The following is a 19,143-nucleotide window of genomic DNA, read 5'->3' as shown; positions in this document are numbered from 1 at the left end:
CAACATAGCTGACCTTTCCTCATCCTGCACCATCCTCACAATCTCTGATAAGCAGGAGTCTATTATTACTGTATCAGTCTATCTTGTTCAGGGTCTTTCTCTGATCCTCCACTTTCTCCAGTATCATGTTGTTGTTGTTGTTTTTTCCCTGAGAACCTGACCCTCCTGAAAATATGCTCAAAGTATGCTAGACAATATTTTACCATCCCTGCCTCTAAGGAACACCTTGGTTGCACTTACACTGAAAAATATTTCATTTCGCAGTCCTTGGAACATTCAATATGTGTCTCCAACACCACAATTCAAAGGCAGTGATTCTTCTTCTCTCATCCTTACTCAGTGTCCAACTTTCAGACCATAGGAGGCAACTGAGAATACTCTGGTTTCGTGGCTGTCCAGTCAGCCATGACTCATAGGGACCCTACAAACAAAATGTTGAAGCCTTGTGCCATCCTCACAATATCTTCCATGTTCAAGTCCACTGTTGCGGTCATCATGCCAAATCACCCTGTTGAGGGTCTTCATCTCTTTCATCGGCCAAACATGATTTCTATTTCCCAGAACTGTCCATGGCAGACATTATTAGTCAATCACATCACTCTTTCCTCCCTGTTCCCCTTTTTGGTCTTGGAAACCTTCACAGCATGGAGCTACCTCCAGGTAACCAACGTCGATCCAACAGTGTTGAATCTCAAGACAAAACTCTTGCCTCGCAAGTTTATAGGCACTGCTCCACTCTACAAGTAACCAAGCCAAAAGGTGGAGGGCAAAACTATTACAACTAAAAGTCTAGACACTGGACTCAGAGTACGTGGGGTTGACACTCACCTCTGTTATTCATTCACTAACCAATGCATGCTTCTATTTTGTTATCTTAAAAGGGGGGTGATAATAATAGAATTGGATTTAAAGGGCTACATAGATGATTAAATTGCTTTATATATATACTCATTCTAGAAGAGTATGGAGAAAAGAGCCAGATCAGGACACTCGTTGCATTGGGCAAGTCTACTGTGGTGTCTGTGTGAAAACTTAAGGTGCACCTGATTCAGGCCATAGTCTTTTCAGTCATTTGCTATGCATCTCAGAGCTGGACAGTGAATAATGATGATGGAAGAAGAATTGATGCTTCTGAGTTGTGATGTTGGAGAAGAGTACTGAATTACCAACCCGTAGCGTGCCCAAGAACAAACAGGTATGTCTTGGAAAAAAATGCAGCCAGAGTGCCCCTTAGAGGCAAGGAGAGTGAAACTTTATCTCACACATGTTGGACAGGTTATTAGGAGGGACTATTCTGTAGAAATACCGTACAGCGGTTACCTTGTGGTTGCTGTGAGGCTGAACACTGCGACATTGATGTGTCAAATATGTTAATGGTTGGTTACCCAATGCAGACAGAGAGTGGGGTGGGGCTCCCCAATTAAAACAAGCTTGGAAGGAAGAGAGGCATCCACTTTCATAATAGCTTGCCTCCAGAAACTGTATGAACCTGGAGAGAGGATGAAAGACACCCAAGTGTTGAGGACTCTCCTTCATAGGGTCGCTATGAGTCGCCTGCGACTTGACGGCACTTAACAACAACAACAACAATTCCTTAGAAAAGGGTATCATGCTTGGAAAGGTAGAAGGTGAGCAAAAGAGAGGAAGACCTCTAAACAGATGGATTGACAGAGTGACTGCAGCACTGGGCTCCAGTGTGTCAGAGTTGATGAGGATGACACAGGATAGGACAGGGTTCAGAGCTATAGTTCATGGGTCACTATGAGTCATACTCGACTCAATGGCACCTAAAACCAACAACCTAGAAAACAAAAGCATTAGCTATTCCTTCTCTGTACTTTCACATACTTTGATTTCCTTTGTTCTCCATGCAAAAGCTAGCTCTACTAGCAGATGTTTAAAGATGGGGACAATGCTGCATCCTTCACATCTCCCAGCACTTAATACACACTAGGAACTGAGTTGGTGTTGGTTACGCTGCTGAGTCAAACTCTTGAGACACACTGGAATGAGTCATTTGGCTCATTCATTCATGGCTTTTCCAGTCATGCTCTCACGACTCCACAATATAATTGCTGGGTCACAATCCTGCAATGTGATAGGTCAATTTACTATACAAATGTTGTTGTGTACCATAGAGTTGGAACCAACCCATAGCTGACCATCTGACAATTTTCAGGGTCAGTGAATCACAGGGAAGGAGATAATCTATTTTTCTCTCATTGAGCAACTGTGGACTCGAACCTCACATCTTTGAATCTGCAGCACAATTTCTTACCACTTACTCTTGCCACCAGAGTGCCTTACTATACAAATAGTGGTTTGAAAATCCACTCAATCAGATTGAGCCCTTTGCTTTCCACCTAAGAAATTGGTCACTTTTACTATTCTGCTAGTTTTATATGAGGGCCACGCCTCCAGAGATTTGGGGCTGAGTGTGTGGGATTTAACTACCATTAGAAGAATCTGAAGTGAAATGTGTCCTTAGGATCTGGGGTCCCTGCAATTGGAATCTCCTAAACCCAGAAGACCAGAGGAGAGACCAACTGCAGGCTTGGGGACATATCACAAGACAGTTAGGTCTTTGGGGAGGAGGTTTGCTGGTGGACCTAGCTAGGTAGTTCTGGGTAAGCCCAGCCAAGCTCAAAGAGTTGGAACTGACCCATAGCTGACTCTCCAGTCGGTTTTCAGAGGCAGTGAATCACACAGGAGAAAATTGCTCATCCTTCAATGGAGTAGCTGATGAATTTGAACTGCTGTCTTTGGAACTGCAGCACAGCTTCTTACCACTAGGCCACCAGAGCACCTTCTAATCCTTAGGGAGCTGTGCTAGTCACCTAAAAGGAGTTACTGTCTGGTGGTCTGGATCCATGAAAGAAAGATGGGCATTCTCCTCCTGTGCCATTTACCATCCCAGAAGTCCAAGGAAGGGTGAAAGAGATGGTCCATTATTTATCTTTATGTGACTAACTTATTTTTGAAATAAACTTTTCTGCTTTTAGGCCACTGAGATTCATCACTGATGCTTTTTCTTCATCATCTAATCTATCCTCATTGATAGCCTCACTTCAAGCCCAACATCTTCCACAAAGTCCACTCCAGTTAGTCTGGCCCAGAGTGATTCTCTAAGAACAGAAATACTCATTCATGGGGGGTGGGGGGTGCGTGTGTGCATGTGCCAAAGCCTAACAAAATGCCTACACATACTGAGTATTAAATGATCATCAGATAAATAAATTGAGTCATGTCTCTCTGTTTTCCCATCTATAAAACAGGATAATAAACTTTTTTAAAATTGTATTGGTTTTTTTCACTCTCGTACATTTTGTTTTATGATGCTAGTTACAATTGATCAATGTCATTTTGTGGTATTAAGGGTTTATTGTTCAAAATGGATTTCCTAGCCCATTGACCTTGACTTTGCCACGTGGATGGGTGGGATTATGTGAATAGTCTATCCACAAGGTGATTGGTTAGTTTTGCCATTAAGTTGAACAGATTCAGTGGCAGATTTTTTTAGAATCTCACCACAAATGAAGAAATAGCAGAGAATGCAGTACACCCTTCAGGGCCAGAGATTCTTGTGTTAGCCAGAACTACAGGAGAGCCAGCAGCCACTTCAGCAGAGAATCAGATACTTGGCATGAGACAGAACTGACCCTGGAACTGCTACCCCACAGAACCAGAGCTAAGAGCCTTCACCCAAGGTTGTTGGAGGACTGGGTGAAGAGCCATAATTGGTAGGACTAAGAGCTTTGTAATATTGGCCTAAAGCTTCGAGGCTGAAGGCTAAAGAGCCCATGAGCACACTTCAGAAGCAGTCCTGACCGAGAAGTTGTATCCTGATGCAAACCAAACTTGTTTCTTGTTAATTTCATAACAAACTCTTGAGTATAGTTTGGCATGCTCTGTGAGCTGTTACAACAGATGTCTAAACCCAGTAGAAAGGTAAGATTAGTGTTAAGATGAGTAGAAGGAAGTGTGGGATCATGGGAAACATATTTAACCTCACAGGAATTGGTTTTATATTGTGGATGCTGTTATTGGGGGCAGTCCCCTTTATCAAGCTGGTAGAAGTCATATATGGTCATCCCCACTCAGCCATTTCCCCTCTTAAAACATTTATTACAACATCTCAGCAAGTTCTCACTGTGTCTTGCCTTTTCCTTCACCCTATCTTCTCATCCACTAATCTCTGTTCCCTAGTCTCTCCCCTCCCATCCCTGTCAATCCCTCATGACTGGATGATAAACTTCTTGCTTTCTTTGTCATACAGGACTACTTTTAGATTCAAATGAAACCATGTATATAACAAAGTGCTAAAGTGCTTTCTCTCTCCTCTCTCCCCCCGCCCCCCCGTGTGTGTGTGTGTGTGTGTGTGAGAGAGAGAGAGAGAGAGAGAGAGAGAAGCTATAAAATGAGCGCATTACAATTTTTAAAAAAGCATCTGACATTTGCCTTCCTCAAAAAGACAGGCACAGTGCCCAGCACATAATAAACTCTCAGAATTCATTCATTCATCAGATAGCTGGCACTATTCCCGTCTGATGATTAATTGGTCTCCCACAATTCTTGAGTTAGTTTGCTGTTCTTAAACTTAGCAATTATAACAATGATCAACCTCTTTTGAGCTCTCAGCATCCACCAGGCACTTGCCCGGTGTTTTCCTTGCCATGATCATATACAACCTTCAGAATAGTCATAGAAACTGGTAATATGTGCCTATTTTACAGGTGTCAACTCTGAGGAGGCCCAAAAGAATTAGAGCCTGTTCAATACCAAATGGCTAAAAAGTTGTAGTCAGGAATTTGGTAAGACCTGGGAAATAAAGCCCTAAGTTATAGCACTCTGGTGCCTTCCAGTGACAATGATAAAATGAATATTCTTCAGACTGGGTAGCAAGGATCACTGTGAACTAAGATGCCCACAGTTTGGCCTCAGAAGGGTCAGTATGGCTGTGTGTAATGTCAATTGGGCAGATGCCCATTTTCGCTGGTCACGTGGGCTTGGTGGATGCCAGATATCTTAAAGTGCATGAGAGATTAATTTACAATTGGAGAGGGAGAGTGGGGGAGAGAAAGAATGAATCTACATTGTACTTCAGAAAAAAAAAACAAAACAGAGAAAGTATCTACATTGCACTTCAGAAAAAGCATATGACCTTGAAACACATTTCAGTTGTGAAGTCCACAGTCAGTGTCACGGCATGGCCAGTGTCCAGAAAGCCCTGGCTCTGAATCTAAACTCTCAAGATTCCCTCATTTCATTCTGGAGTCTATCCTTTGTACGTGGAGTCCAGTGGGGCACTACAGCCTCAGCTCATGCACACTTCACCTCCTGTCACCTCCCTGTTTCCCAAAGGAGGATTCTTGGCTGTGTGTTCCCCAATCACCAGCTGATCCAGACCCTGCCCAGCTTGTCCCTTCCTTGTCCCTGCCCAGTGGCCACTGTCAAACCAATGCCAAGTTGTGGCACACTACGTGGTACGTCAGCCAGGTCAGAAGGTTGAAGTTGAAATCCCCTCTCCCACACTTGCAATTGCTAGGTGGTACAAATGGTTAGCACGCTGCCAACTTCAAGGTCAGAAGTACAAATTCCTCCAGAGGTGCCTTGGAAGAAAAGACTGGCAATCATCTTCCAACAAGGCAGCCACGGAAAGGTATAGGGAGCAGAGTTCTGCTCTGGGAGTTACCATGACTTGGAGTGGACTCAGAGGCAACTGGCTTCACCAGTCTACACTGAGCAAAGGATGAGCTTGGGCATGTGCTCTGACCTCCAAAATCTTCAAAAGCCTGTATCATATAGTGGGTTATGTGTTGGGCAGCCAGCTGAATGGTCAGCAGTTTGAATCCACCAGCTGTACTGTGAGAGAAAGAGAAAGTGGCCTGTTCCTGATAGGACTGCCAGCCTCAGAATCCCCAGGGAGGGTCATGTGAATTGGAAGGGAGGGTCACTAGGAATCAGAAGCAACTCAACAGTAATGACTTTTGTTTTGTTTCTTTTAGTTGATTTGCTTCTTGGTCTAAGCCTTCATTGTCTCATCTGTCAGATGGGGACAAGAGTGATGCCTGCTTTGTGAAGTTATGAGGTTTAAATGTGACAACCTCTGTAAAGCACTTGTTGCAATGCCTGGCACACAGCTACAGCTCAATAAATGGCAGGTATTACGTTGCACCCATGTTGTCCGTTTAAACACTAAGGGACACCTGATTCAATCCATGATTTTTCTAATCACTTGCTATGCATCTGAGAGCAGGAGAATGGATAGAATGACAGAAGAATTGATGCCTTTGAACTGTGCTGTTGGAAAAGAGCACTGGATATCCCATGGATTGTGAAGGGAACAACCAGATATGCCTTGGAGAAGGTGTGGCTAGAGTGCTCCCTGGCGGCAAGGATGACAAAGCTTCATCCCACATGCTTTGAGCACTTTAGGAGAGGCTGTTCCCTGGAGAGGGACATCACTCTTGGAAAGGTGGAGGGTCAGCAGAAGAGAAGAAGATCCTCAACCAGATGGATTGACCAAGTGACTGCAGCTATGAGTTCAAGTGCATCAGGGATGATAAGGATGGCACAGGATTTGACAGGGTTTGGACCTGTTCTTCATAGAGTTGCTGTAAGTCATACTCAATTCAACAGAACCTAGCAAGCACCTTGTTCGAAACAAGCTGTGAAGCTGATATTATGATCCCAGTTCACAGATGAGAAATTGAGGCCCAAGAGAAACATACACCCAAGCCATACCCCCCAAAATAATAATAATAATAATAATTGTAAAAACCTACACATCAAGATCATTGTCATTCAGTTGATTCCACCTCACCATGACCTTACAGCACAGAGAACTGCCGCAGAGCTTCCAAGGCTGTAAGACCTCTGGAAGCTGACCGGCACATCTCTGTCCCTCATAGTAGCTGGTAGCCTCAAGCCACCAACCTCTGGTGTAGACTAAGCTCTTAACCTCTGCTTCAGGATCATGCACCCAAGAGGCTTCTGAAGGGGAAGAGGCCAGGTGAGAACCCCGAGCTCCACACCCCCCTTGTGTACCCACCGCCCCACACCGGCATGCTGAGGGAGCAGGCATTCTCTGACGGCCAGAATCCCATCCCAGGCCTGCCTCTGCTGTCTCTGAATCCCAGCCCTTTGAACTTGGGATCTGACGAGACCTTACAGCTCTCAAAGTGCCAGCGGTGATCAAGATAACCCTAGCAGGCCGCGCCTGCGGCCACCATTGTGCACAAACCTCAAGGGGCCACTCATGTCTGTTTAACTTCCCTTCCACGGAGCCCCACACAGTGCCAGGCCCAGACAGGCACTTAATCAGTTCCTTTGATGAAAATACATGGAGCTGTTAAGGCTGCGAAAGTATTCATTTTCCCTGCACCTACCTAATATCTGATGCGGACACGGAGCAGTGGGAGACGAGCAACAAGAATAATTTAATAAAAGCACAATTGAATCGAAAGGCAGCGGAGAGAAAGCGACAAAGGCAGACCGTACACCAGCTGAATGTTTGAAAGCAACCCTTTTATGTCTTTGAGGCTGAAGCCAGGAAAATTGCTGCAGCCACGGTGGGTGGCTGGAAAGCTTCTTTCCCCTGGTCCGTGGCATTGTTGGGGGGCCTCCAGGCTGTAATCTCACGGGTTAGGGCCACAGCCCTGGAGGCCCGGTGCAGCGGGGTGCACGTGAGTCAGCCTGGGAGCTGGCCTGACCCAGGGCCTCTCGGGGCGTCCAGACCCTTCTCTGGCACGTTGGGGAGGGCAGAGACAGGAGTGGGTGTTTGCTGACAAGCAGCTTTATGGGAATGCTTGCCTTGGCATTTCTCAGTGCTGAATCAGGAGGAAAAACTGGGCAGCGTGCCTGTGGGGTTCAACAGGGGGGCAGGGAGGGGAGAAAGAAGAGAGAGAGAGAGCGGAGGAGAAAGGCGCCACAGAGCAATGCCAGCAGTGGCAAAGGGATGTATCGTTATGACCTCAAGGCCTGTTGTTGCTGTTGGTGGGAGCTCTCACATTGATTCCAACTCACAGACACCCACGGGATAGAGAAGAACCACCCCAGGGATTCCTACAAGCCCACTGCATAGGTTTGAACCACCAACCTTTTGCTAGGTGCTGAGTGCTGAAGTCCTGTTAGATGTTTTCAGAGTGTTCTCTCTGAGTCCTCACCACGGCCTGGTGCAGTGAGAGAATCCCAGGAGGAACTACTTTTGCACATACGGAAACAGGTTAAGAGAGGCAAAGAGCTCGGATCATGACCCAGTAGCTAAAATGGAATTCAAACTCAAGTCCAGTACCAAAGCCTGATGGGCGCTTTCACATGGCTCAGCCCTGGTCCCATCTCACCTCATGCTCCACCCCGATCTGCATGGTCTCACCTTCTTCTCCCACAAAGGTTTGGAAAAGCCAACAGGACAGGATATAAGAGCAGCACCTGTAACGCTGGAGAGACCAGGATGGAGTTCATAGTCTGCACAGGCAGGAGGCTGGGTGTCCTTGTTCAGCCCTGAGTGGGGCAACCCTACCCAAGCGTCCGCCCCATCCTTCCCTGAGTGTATCATCTAGAGCAGTCCCAGAACACGGTGCAAGCCACACATGTAACGAGAAACTCAGAGCAGCTGCATTGGTCTCACCTACTTATAGCACATGTTATCCAGAGGGAGTGATCCAAGGAGAAGGATGTCATGTTTGTTAGAGGGGAAAAAGCAATGACAATGAAACCTACTGCGCCTGAGTCAATGCCGACTGGCAGCAGCCCTGTGGGACAGAGCAGGGTTCCCACAGAGGGTTTCCAAAGTTGCAAAGGTTCATAGTCACAGGGTTGCTGGTGGATTTGAGCTTCCAACCTGTTGGTTAGAAGTCCAATATTTAATCCATTGTGCTACAAGGCCTTCTTGCTAAAGTAGAAGGTCTACAAAGAAAAGGGGGAAAAGGAAAGAAAATAAGGTGGACAGATGGTCTGACAGCAGGGCTATAATAATGGGCTCAAGCCTAACAATTGTGACGTTCTGACATTGTGATGTTATGAGCGGCACAGGATGGGATAACATTTCAGTCTATTTTACATCAAGTCACTATGGGTCAGAACTGATTCCATACACCTACCAGTACCATTAGCAAACATGTTTACAAAAGGTCAGAAGTATGATTATGTTTAATAACATATATTATGTAGCCCAGTAGACCACAAAAGTTGTTTTAATGTGTATACAACCTAGAAAAGTTTCAGGAGATCTTTTATATTATTATTTTATAGTATTATTATTACATAAGTCTTCGAAATCTGCTGCAAGTTTTACACCACATGACGATTCAGAGTAGCCTAGCTGTCTGTGGCAACTGGCTGACATTGAGCAGATACTGGACAAGTTAGATCTAGAGGGGATCAAGATGTCAGATGACTGCAGCCTGTACCCAACATAGCCTATATAATGAAAAGCCTGACACGGAGTTGTTGTTGTTGTTGTTGTTGTTGTTGTTGTTGTTGTTGTTAGGTGCCAGCAAGTTGACTATGACTCAAGTGACCCTACGAACCTTGCCCTATGCTGCTCCGTTCTCACAAAACTGTACCACGTTCAAGCTCATTGTTGCAGTCACTGTGTCAATTCATCTAGTGAAAGGACTTCCTTACTTTCACGGATGTCATTTTTCAATGACTGGTCCCTGCTGACAACATGCCCTAAGAGCGTGCGACTAAGTGTCACCATTGTTGCCTCTCCACTCTGGCTGTCCTTCCTCCAAGACAGACTTGTTATTTTGGCTGTTGATGGGTTATTCCATACTCTTCTCCAGTACCACAATATAAAGGCAACAATTCTTCTTCTTTCATATTTATTCACTTTTCAATTTTCAGATGCATAGGAAGCAACCAGGGACCACTGGTGGCCTAATGGCAAGAAGCTGTCCTGAAATCCCAACGGTATGCCATTCAAATCCACCAGGTGCTCTATGGGAAAAGGATAGGCAATCTCCTCTCAGGCAATTAACTGCCTTTGAAAACCCATCAGAGGGTCAGCTATGGGTTGGTTATAACTCAATGGTATATAACAACAACAACAACAATAGAAAGCAACTAAAAATACCAAGGCTTGGATTAGGAACACCTTAGTCTTTAAAGTGATATTTTTGCTCTTTAGCCCTTTAGAGAGGTCCTTGACAGCAGTTAGGTTTTTTTCCCCAGTGCAACACATCCTTTTGATTTCTTGACTGCTGCTGCTAATATGGGTATTGATAAGGATTTAAGTAAAATTAAATTGTTGACAACTTTAGTCTTTTTTCCATCTTTCACAATGTTGCCTATTGGTCCAGTGAGGCTTTTTATTTTCCTTGATGTTGAAATGTAACCTAGCTTCAAGTCGTCTTCATTTTCTTCAAGCAAAGTTGTCATCTGCATAACACAAGTTTTGGTGAGCCTTCCTCCAATGCTAATGTCATATACCTATTCATATAAGTCCAACTTCTTGAGTTATTTGCTCAGCACACAGACTCAATAGCAGACAAAAATAATTGAACATTTGGTTACTAACAAAAAAGCTGGCAGCTTGAATTCGCTCATAAATGCTTTATTTTTCAGAAGAAAAGTCTGGCAACCTACTTTCAAACAGTTACAGTTATTAAAAACACTAGTATCCCTTTTACTCTGAAATAATGAATCAGTATGCATCAGAGCAATGACGTCAGTCTGGAGACTAAGGTGCGCCTTTATAATCACTTGTACATCAGAGAACTGTACAATGACTAGGGATGATAGAAGAATTGATGCCTTTGAGCTGTGGTACTAGAGAAGAGTATTGAATATGGACTGCTAAGAGAACAAACAGGTTCATCCTAGAGAGGGTCAAACTAGGCTGCTCTTTGGAGGCAAGGATTCTGACATACTTTGGACATGTTGCATGGCGGGATCAATCCTTGGAGAGGAACATCATGTTTGGGGAGTTAGAGGGACAACGCAAGAGTGGAAGTCCCTTGTCAGTGACTGGGGTAATGGGGATAGGTGTGTTAGAGACAATAAGATTGGCACAGGATAGAGCAGGGTTTAGGGCCATTGTACATAGGGTCACTATGAGTCGCAGATAACTCGACGACACATAACAACAACATACATCAGAACCAGCTCAACAACAGCACCTGTTCCTGATGACCACGATCAGAATGCAGAGCAGTTCCATCACTCAATGCTCCTTTCATCATCACCCTCGCTCATCCCCGTTTCTGGCAATTAATGATCTGTTCTGTGTACACAGAACCAGACAGTATTTAATCTTTTGAGATTTCACTAGTCATAATGCCTCTGAAATCCGTTTAAATCTGTTGTGCCTGTCAGTATAACAAAAATAATAATAAATACGCAAGCCCATTGCCATTTAATCAATTCCAAATCACAAAGACTCTTACAAGACAGACCCATAATAGGCTTTCTAAGTCGATAAATCTTTACAGATAAGAACTATCTTATATTATGGATCAGTAAGGAAGTGGGTAAGATTCGAAGTACCAATCTTTCAGTTAGCAGCCTAGAACTTTAACCACTGCAGCAAGACGGTTCTTGTGTACCAATAGTCACTCCTTTTGATCACAAACAGTATTACTTGTCATGGATTTACCAGTTTGCTTATGCACTTAACCTTTGCAGGACCTAGAAAGTCCCTTCCAGCTTATGATGATTAAATAAAATTGCTGTAAACATGTACTATGTATTTTTACAAATACAAGATTTCCTTTCTGTAGGATAAATACAGAAGCAGGAACGGCATCCACTTCTGTGAATAGCTTGCCTCCGGAAACCCTATGAACCTGGAGAGAGGAGGAAAGTCACGCACACCAAGTGTGGAGGACTCTCGTTTACAGGGTCACTGTGAGTCACCTATGACTCAACGGCACTTAACAACAACAACAACAAGGATAAATACACAAGATTGGGATTCTTGAGTCATATGACAAGCACATGTTTGCCTTTGTAAGAAATTATCAAGTTGCTTCCCAGAGTACATGAACCATTTTTAAATACCCAACAGCAACGTACAAAAGTTCTATTTGTTTGACGGGTATTGAGTATTGTTAGTATTTTTATTTTAACCATTCTTATAGTTGTGTAATGGCTATTTCATTATGGTTTGAATGTGTTGTGCTATACTGACTAATTTTTAATTCTTTGCCCTCTGTTCATCCTTTCAGGTGAAATGAGTGTTCAAGGCTTTTACCCATTGTGGTGTTAGGACTTTTGGAAATGGCTCTTGCGTCCATTACCTTAACCTTTTCTAGGGGCATTGTCTCCAGCTGGACATGTGGTTTATTCATTGACCACTGTCTTCAACATTCTCAACAACTTAGAAGTTAACAAAAGAGAGAAAGCCAACCTGACTGGGAAGAATGTAGTGAGGCATAGCCTGATGGAGCCCTGGAGATGGAGCCAGAGTGAAAGGTGCTACTCGCTGGACAAATGAAGGAAGAGCTGCCTTGTTACTGCTATGAGACAAAGCTTGCTGGGTGATTAAGGAACAAAAGATTTCTTTCATTTGTATTGCTGGACTGAAACTGGATTTTCGCTTGTTCACTGAGAAGCTATATGAACTAATTGAGGAATCATGTCTTCTTGTTAATCTGGCTTGAGACTATCGGACTAAATCTGAACTTTCACTGTGTGATATTCTTGCCTCCCCTGCTAAGATAAGCCTCTGAGTCAATTTGCAATGACCGTCAAACCCAGTGATTATTAGAAGTAGGTGCATGAACATTGTGGGTGGAGAAAGGGGAAGAGAAGGGTCATGTCTAACTTGCAGCTATTATTTTGATTCTGTGGGTGTTATTGATGTGTACAGTTCATTATGGAGCTGGTAGAAGTCAGACGCAACCATTCCTATGTTACCCTTGCTCCTTTACACCCAAATCTTAAGCTTTGGTTTTTACCTCAGGTTTTGAAAGTTCGTTATATAGTCTAGACAAGACCTTTGTTGAATATGTGGTTTGAAGATAGTATGCAACCAATCTTTTTATTCTCTCAACATCGGGTTACACAGAGCAAGAATTTTTCATTTTGATGATGCCTAATTTATCATTTTTTTCCCTCTTCTGAATCATGCTTTGATGTCACATTTAAGAACTCCCTACTCATACTCAGGTTTCAGCCTGGAACACATCCATCTTTGGTCTTGTACCAAGGATTTTCCAGTGCTGAAGCTTGACCGTACAAGAACTCTCTCCTCAGATCGTTCAGACTTTTTCTTTCTCATAGTTAGTGTCTGAGCTGTGATTATGTGGTGCCTTCCATGTTGCACTGTTCACTTAAAGTTTATTGGTTCAAATCCGCCAGCTGATTTATAACCTCAGAATCCAGATAAAAGGTTGCTATGAGTGGATTCAATAGGAGTGAGGTTTTTTAGTGTTTAAACATTAATATCATGTTTAGAACCTAAGGAAGTTATATGTCTAAATATTTTCAGCTGTGGATTTAGCTGTAAAAATCCACATTGTCATGTGTCGCATTTACAAGAACTCAACAGAGTCCGTATCTTTTGTTCACAGGGTCACTATGAGTTTTCAACTCAATGGCATCTAACAATAACAACAACAAACTTTCATTCATTCATTCTACAGATACCAAATAGATGGGAAGTCACTCTTATCAAATAAAAACAGCTATGACTTAGCCCATAATAGTGCTGTCATTAATGGAAGGTTTCCTATAGACCAGTGACTATATAAACACATTTGGAACTTTCAGGAAAGACAGTAACATTCCCATTTTACAGGAGACAAAAGAGAAAATTAAAGAGATTAAATAAGTACCATATTTACATAGTTACAGAGAAAGCAGAAGAGTTAGGGACAGCTAGCTAACTCAAAGCTTGCATGTGATGGGTTTCTCAAGCTTATTGCTGTCAAGTCAAAACCAACTCATAACTGATCCTCTCTTGGGTTTCTGAAGCTGTAAAACCCATGGGAGAAGCTTGTTCGTCTTTCCTCCTGGGCTTTGAACTGTCAGATAAGTGTGGCCCTTGAGTTAGCAGTACAATTCCAAATTGACTAAACCACCAGGGCTTCCTGTCAACAGTATTCAAAAACAGGGGAAAGGGAGTATCAAAGGATCTGGGGAGTGATCTGAAAATGCAGCCAGCACCATGTCAAGAACAACACGCAAGTGCTCATCAACAAGACATGGTGATCACCAAATTGAGTACCACCTCCTTCTAGACCATTCCAAATTCTATTTACTGTTTCTTGAATGTATTTTCCAATCAGTTATGTAAAATAAACTGAAGCCTTTTTCTTCCCTTGATTATTGCCATTAAGCCTTTAACCTTCACAAACTGTATTCCATCTACTTAGATTAGATTTGGTTTTGTCAGGGTTTGAATACTGCAAGTCCATAGTGTTTCAAGCTCTTCTGTAAAGTATGAAAAAAGGGCTCTTAGAATTCTTTGTAACACCGCATTGTTAAATATATATTTGTGCAATCAATCTGAGTCGGAGTTAATGGGGGAATATTATTTGTTCTAATAAATATTTGGGCGTTTATGCTCAAAAAAAAAAAACCCAAACCACCATAAAAGCTAAGCCTCTGCATTGAGTACATTCCAATTCACACCCACACTGTAAGACCGAGGACTGCTCCCATAGGATTTCCTAAGTTGTCCATCTTTCCAGAACCAAATTGCCACATGCTTCTGCCTTGAAATGGCAATTGGGGTTGCACTGTCAATCTTTTGGTTAGCAGTTGAACACTTAACCATTGTATCACCAAGTCTCCTCTATTGACTCACCACAGCAGCTTGGATAGCAGCACTAGTAGCAAAGTGCATGATGTATCAGGCTCCTAAGCAGTAAGTTGGCAGTTTGAATTCACAAGTCCCTTCGCAAGGGAAAGATGTACAGCCTCCTCTCAAAGATCTACAGCCTTGGAAACCGCATGGAGGGTCCCTATGTGTCAGAAGCAACTTGAAGGCACCAGGCTGGATTTCCAGCACCTTGAAACAGCCTAGTCTCCTGTTTCTAAACTTGCCAAATGCTTCTCATGCCTCAGCGTCATCTTAGGAGGACAGGACCAGCTGACGGGTCCCCCCTGGGGCCCTCTCAGTCTCTGCAGACATGCCAGACACCGTTCCTTGGTCCCTGCAGGGCAGTACTGTGGCAAATCTCTCTCCACCCTTGCCCTCCCCACCCAGGAGAGAACACGGCCCTCAGCCAGTCAAGGTGCCAACGAAAACAAATACCCAGGGCACTGGGGAGGAATGCACTGCACAAACCTCGATTCATCACCTACGATTTGTCAGATTAAAACACAGAAGACAGATTGACTACGGGAGCCAGGCCTTGGAGGGGATGGGAAGGGAAGCAGCATTCAGCAGAGGAGCCCTTTAACCTTCAGTGCCCTGGGGGTTTGTGTTTCAACCCAGAGTGCCAAACAGCCTTATTCCCAGTGGGGTACGGGGAAGGGGAGAAGGAGCGAGGTCCCAGACATCAGTATAATTTTGCAACTTTTCAGATTCTAAGACTCAGGGAATAGAAAAGGGGACCCACTCACCACCCATCCAGTCACTCCTGGCCCACAGCAACCCTGACGGCCAAAGTGGGACTGCCCCATAGTTTCTGAAGCTGCCATCTTTACAACAGCAGACTGATTTACTCTTCTCCCTTGAGCAGTTGGTGGGTTCGAATGGCTGACCTTTTAGTTAGCAGTAGAACTCTTTAACCGTAAAGCCACCAGGCTCTCTGAGATGGGATGTTGTTGTTGTTATATTGAGACGGGATAGGAAGGAAAAAGAAATTTTGTGGGATTTAAAAAAAAAAATAATCTTATCTCATTTCCTTGTTATCACAACATTGTACGTGAGGTATTGCTGCACCCATCTCAATGGTAAGGAAACTGAGGCTCAGGGAAATAAAGAAATTGGCCCAAGTTGCCATTACTCCTAGGAAAAGTGTCCAGATCACCATCCAAGACTATCCGAGACCAAAGAGCATGCATGACTCTTTATGGCTTATCACGTTTCGTACAGGTAAGTGTTTCATAAAACTGAGGATGAGAGGAAGCGATGAGAAAATCAAAAAGCAGGATGTCCCTGAGGAAGCTGAACAGGAGAGCATGGTTGGGGAGAGGCTTGGGAGCAGGAAGAAGTCCTGGCTTTTGGAGTAAAGTGGTAAAACCTCTGAAAGGGAATTGATAGCTTCAACCCTACCCTTTCCTGGTGCCGCCTGAATCTGGCCCTGCTCTCCAAACGATCTGCCACCAAAGGTGTAGATGACTATTTGTTGATGACTGGTTTCCTCCCAGACCCTGGGCTGTAACCAGGAATGTCTCGGCCCACCCGGGTTGCGGAGTTCTCTGTTGCGGCTGATCTCTGTCTCCTCCCTGTTCTCCAAGACCTGAGACTAAACCATCTCTTCCTCTTTCTGCAGCTAAATTCCCTCCTCTCCACCAGCACTGCTCTCCAGCCCATCTGTTGAGGGGCTCTCCTATTCAGCCTCCTCTGGGAAATGCTTAAATGCAGAGAAACCCTATTCATTTCCCCTCCTCCATGCTTGCCCCAAGGAGCCCAGGTGTACAGTTGTAAAAGTCCATGGCTGTGGTTTGAACGCCCCGTCTGCTCTGAGGCAAAGATATGGTAGTCTGCTCCAGTAAAATTATTTTACAAACAACAGTACCCACCATTATCAATGCATTGCAATTCTTGAGGACCCTCCATTCAATGTCTGAGGCTGCAAGTCTTTATAGAAACCCGGTGGCATAGTGAGTAATGTGCCAGGCTGTTAACCATGAGACTGGTGGTTCAAATCCATCAAGTGCTCCAACAAAGAAAAAGGGTCAGTCTCCTCAGAAAAATAACAGCCTTGGAAACACAAAAGAGGGTTGCTATGAGTCAGGATCAACGCCATGACAGTGAGTCTGAGAGTCTTAAGTAAATCTTTATAGGAGAAGCCTGTTATTGTTGCTGTTCTTATTCTTGTTGTTGTGCTTGTTGATTGCCATCTAGTCGAGCACGATTCATAGCAACCCTATGAAAATAAGGCCTAAAGTCTTTCTATAACTACTGTCATTTATCAAAGTCCATAGAGTTTCCAGAGGCATGCTGTTTAGGAAGTGAATGCCACTCCTGCTTTCAAGATTACTCAACTTTATTTATTCCATGAAGTGACTGGTAAGTTTGAACCTCCAACCCTTCAGTCAGTAGTCCCACACCTTCAGAGTTCACTTTGGAGTTGTAATCTGGCCTACTTCTCTAAAAATCATAGCCTTGCAAACCCTATAAGGGTTTCTATTCTGTTCCTACCAGGCAGGACCGAGTGGGTGTCAGTCAGTTTGGTGAAAATCCCCCAAATGAAAATCAAAGGCAATCTTACTGAAGCATTGCATTTAGAGAAGGAAAAGGCCATCTTACTGAAGTATCCTATTTTAGAGAAAGAAAAGAAACTCTCATCTTTATATTCCTGATTGTATTTTTCAGTGACGAAATGCCCAATAAATTAAAACAATCTTCAAAAGGGAAACGGTATAACCAATATCTCCAAATCTCCCACACAGGGCTTCCAAAGTCTAAGAACTTCTGTCAGTGAGTTTTGGGGTACTATAGGAATTCCTCAGGGAGCGCTGGTGGCCTAGTGGTAAGGAGTTGTGTTACCAACACATAGGCTAGCAGTTTGAATCCTCCAACGACTCCATGACAGAGACATGGGCTGTGTCCTCCCTGCTGACTTGTAGCCTCTGACAACGCACTGGAGGGTCAGCGATGAGATGGTTCTGACTCTTTGGAAATGAGCTGTGGGGGTCTATAGCTGGTGCAAAGAGGAAGGCACAGATATGATCCAAGAGGTTGGATGTTCGAGCTCACCCAGAGATACCACCAAAAAAAGGCCTGGTGATCTACTTCCCAAAAGCCAGGCACTGAAAGCCTTACAGATCTCAACTCCCCTTGCGCACGGAGTCACGCTGAGGAGGAATCTGGCCACTGCTTACTGTTTTTTCTGGAAATTTAAGCTGCTATATTTATTTTTGGAAAAAAATATGAATTCCATTTCATCTGTGCAAGTGGCCTTTTTTATTCTTGGAGTAAATCACTCGTGAAGCTCAGAAGAGACCCCGCTAATCACGGGAAGCCCAGCTTCACCCGCTTCACATGCGGACAGCCACATCCAACCCTTGCAAAGAACAGCACGCTGTGAACTCAACCAAAGCGAGCTGCTGCCCTGGCTCCACCGTCAAGAGGCTGCGGAATTCTAAGAAGTGATGCCTTTGAACTGCCAATAAATATTTCATATTGCCAACCCTTTGGGAAGTCAGAATTAAGAAATGCAGTCTTAGATAGTTTTTTGCATGGCAAATTGTTTGGATTGAAATGTAGCATCTCCTCTGGATTGTTATAATTTAATGAAAGCTGCTGTCTGGGTGCAAAAAGGCAATCAATGAAGCCATATCCAGACATTCTCTTGTTCAGAAGGCGTTATCTGCAGCAAAGCCGCAGGAGGTCAACATGGTCAGAGTCGCTAGGAAATTTAGGAGCCCTGAGGGAAAAAGGGATCTTCCACCTTTGGTAAGAAAGACATCCTTGGAACAGGACAGGAGGGTGTGAGGAGCTGGTACTTAAAATTCACCCGGCCTCTAAAGAGCCGACCACAAGGGGGACAGTCAGTCATTCTCCAGGGCCAAGGTCAACCCAGGCCTCTCTTCCTCTCGCCAGAGCTGATTGGGCCAGTGAAGAAACATATGACCTAATCTGAGCCAATCAGAGTCTTTCTCCTGAAACCTCACACTTGAACCAAGAGATACAGCGTGGAAAGTTTTAGAACTAAGCCACGTGGCTGGTGGCAAAATAAACAGGCTTCTTTGTAAAACCACATGCTCCTTCTTGTCCAGAAGCCTTTGAGTCTTTGCTCATTTTGTTTTTCCTGCTTGAGAGGCTCACTATATCTTTATTAAACTAGCGTATTTATTCATTGCTGTCAAGTAGGAACCGACTCAACCCACAGCTGACCCTCCAGCAAGTTTTCAGAGGCTGTAAACTGTGTGTCAGAGGCGATTGCTCATTTTTTCTTCCCCAAAGACGCTGGTGGATTTGAACCACCTCAGAAGCGACATCTGTGGGTTAGCAGCACGATTTACTATACACTACTCCACCGGAGTTCCCCTCAGTCATTCAGTGATAATTGCTACCCC

This window comes from Elephantulus edwardii, unplaced genomic scaffold, assembly GCF_000299155.1.
Source record: "Elephantulus edwardii isolate Elephantulus edwardi_28Jun2011 unplaced genomic scaffold, EleEdw1.0 scaffold00003, whole genome shotgun sequence".
NCBI lineage: Eukaryota > Metazoa > Chordata > Mammalia > Macroscelidea > Macroscelididae > Elephantulus > Elephantulus edwardii.
The sequence above is the reverse complement of the archived record's forward strand: the minus strand, read 5'-3'. Positions refer to the sequence as shown.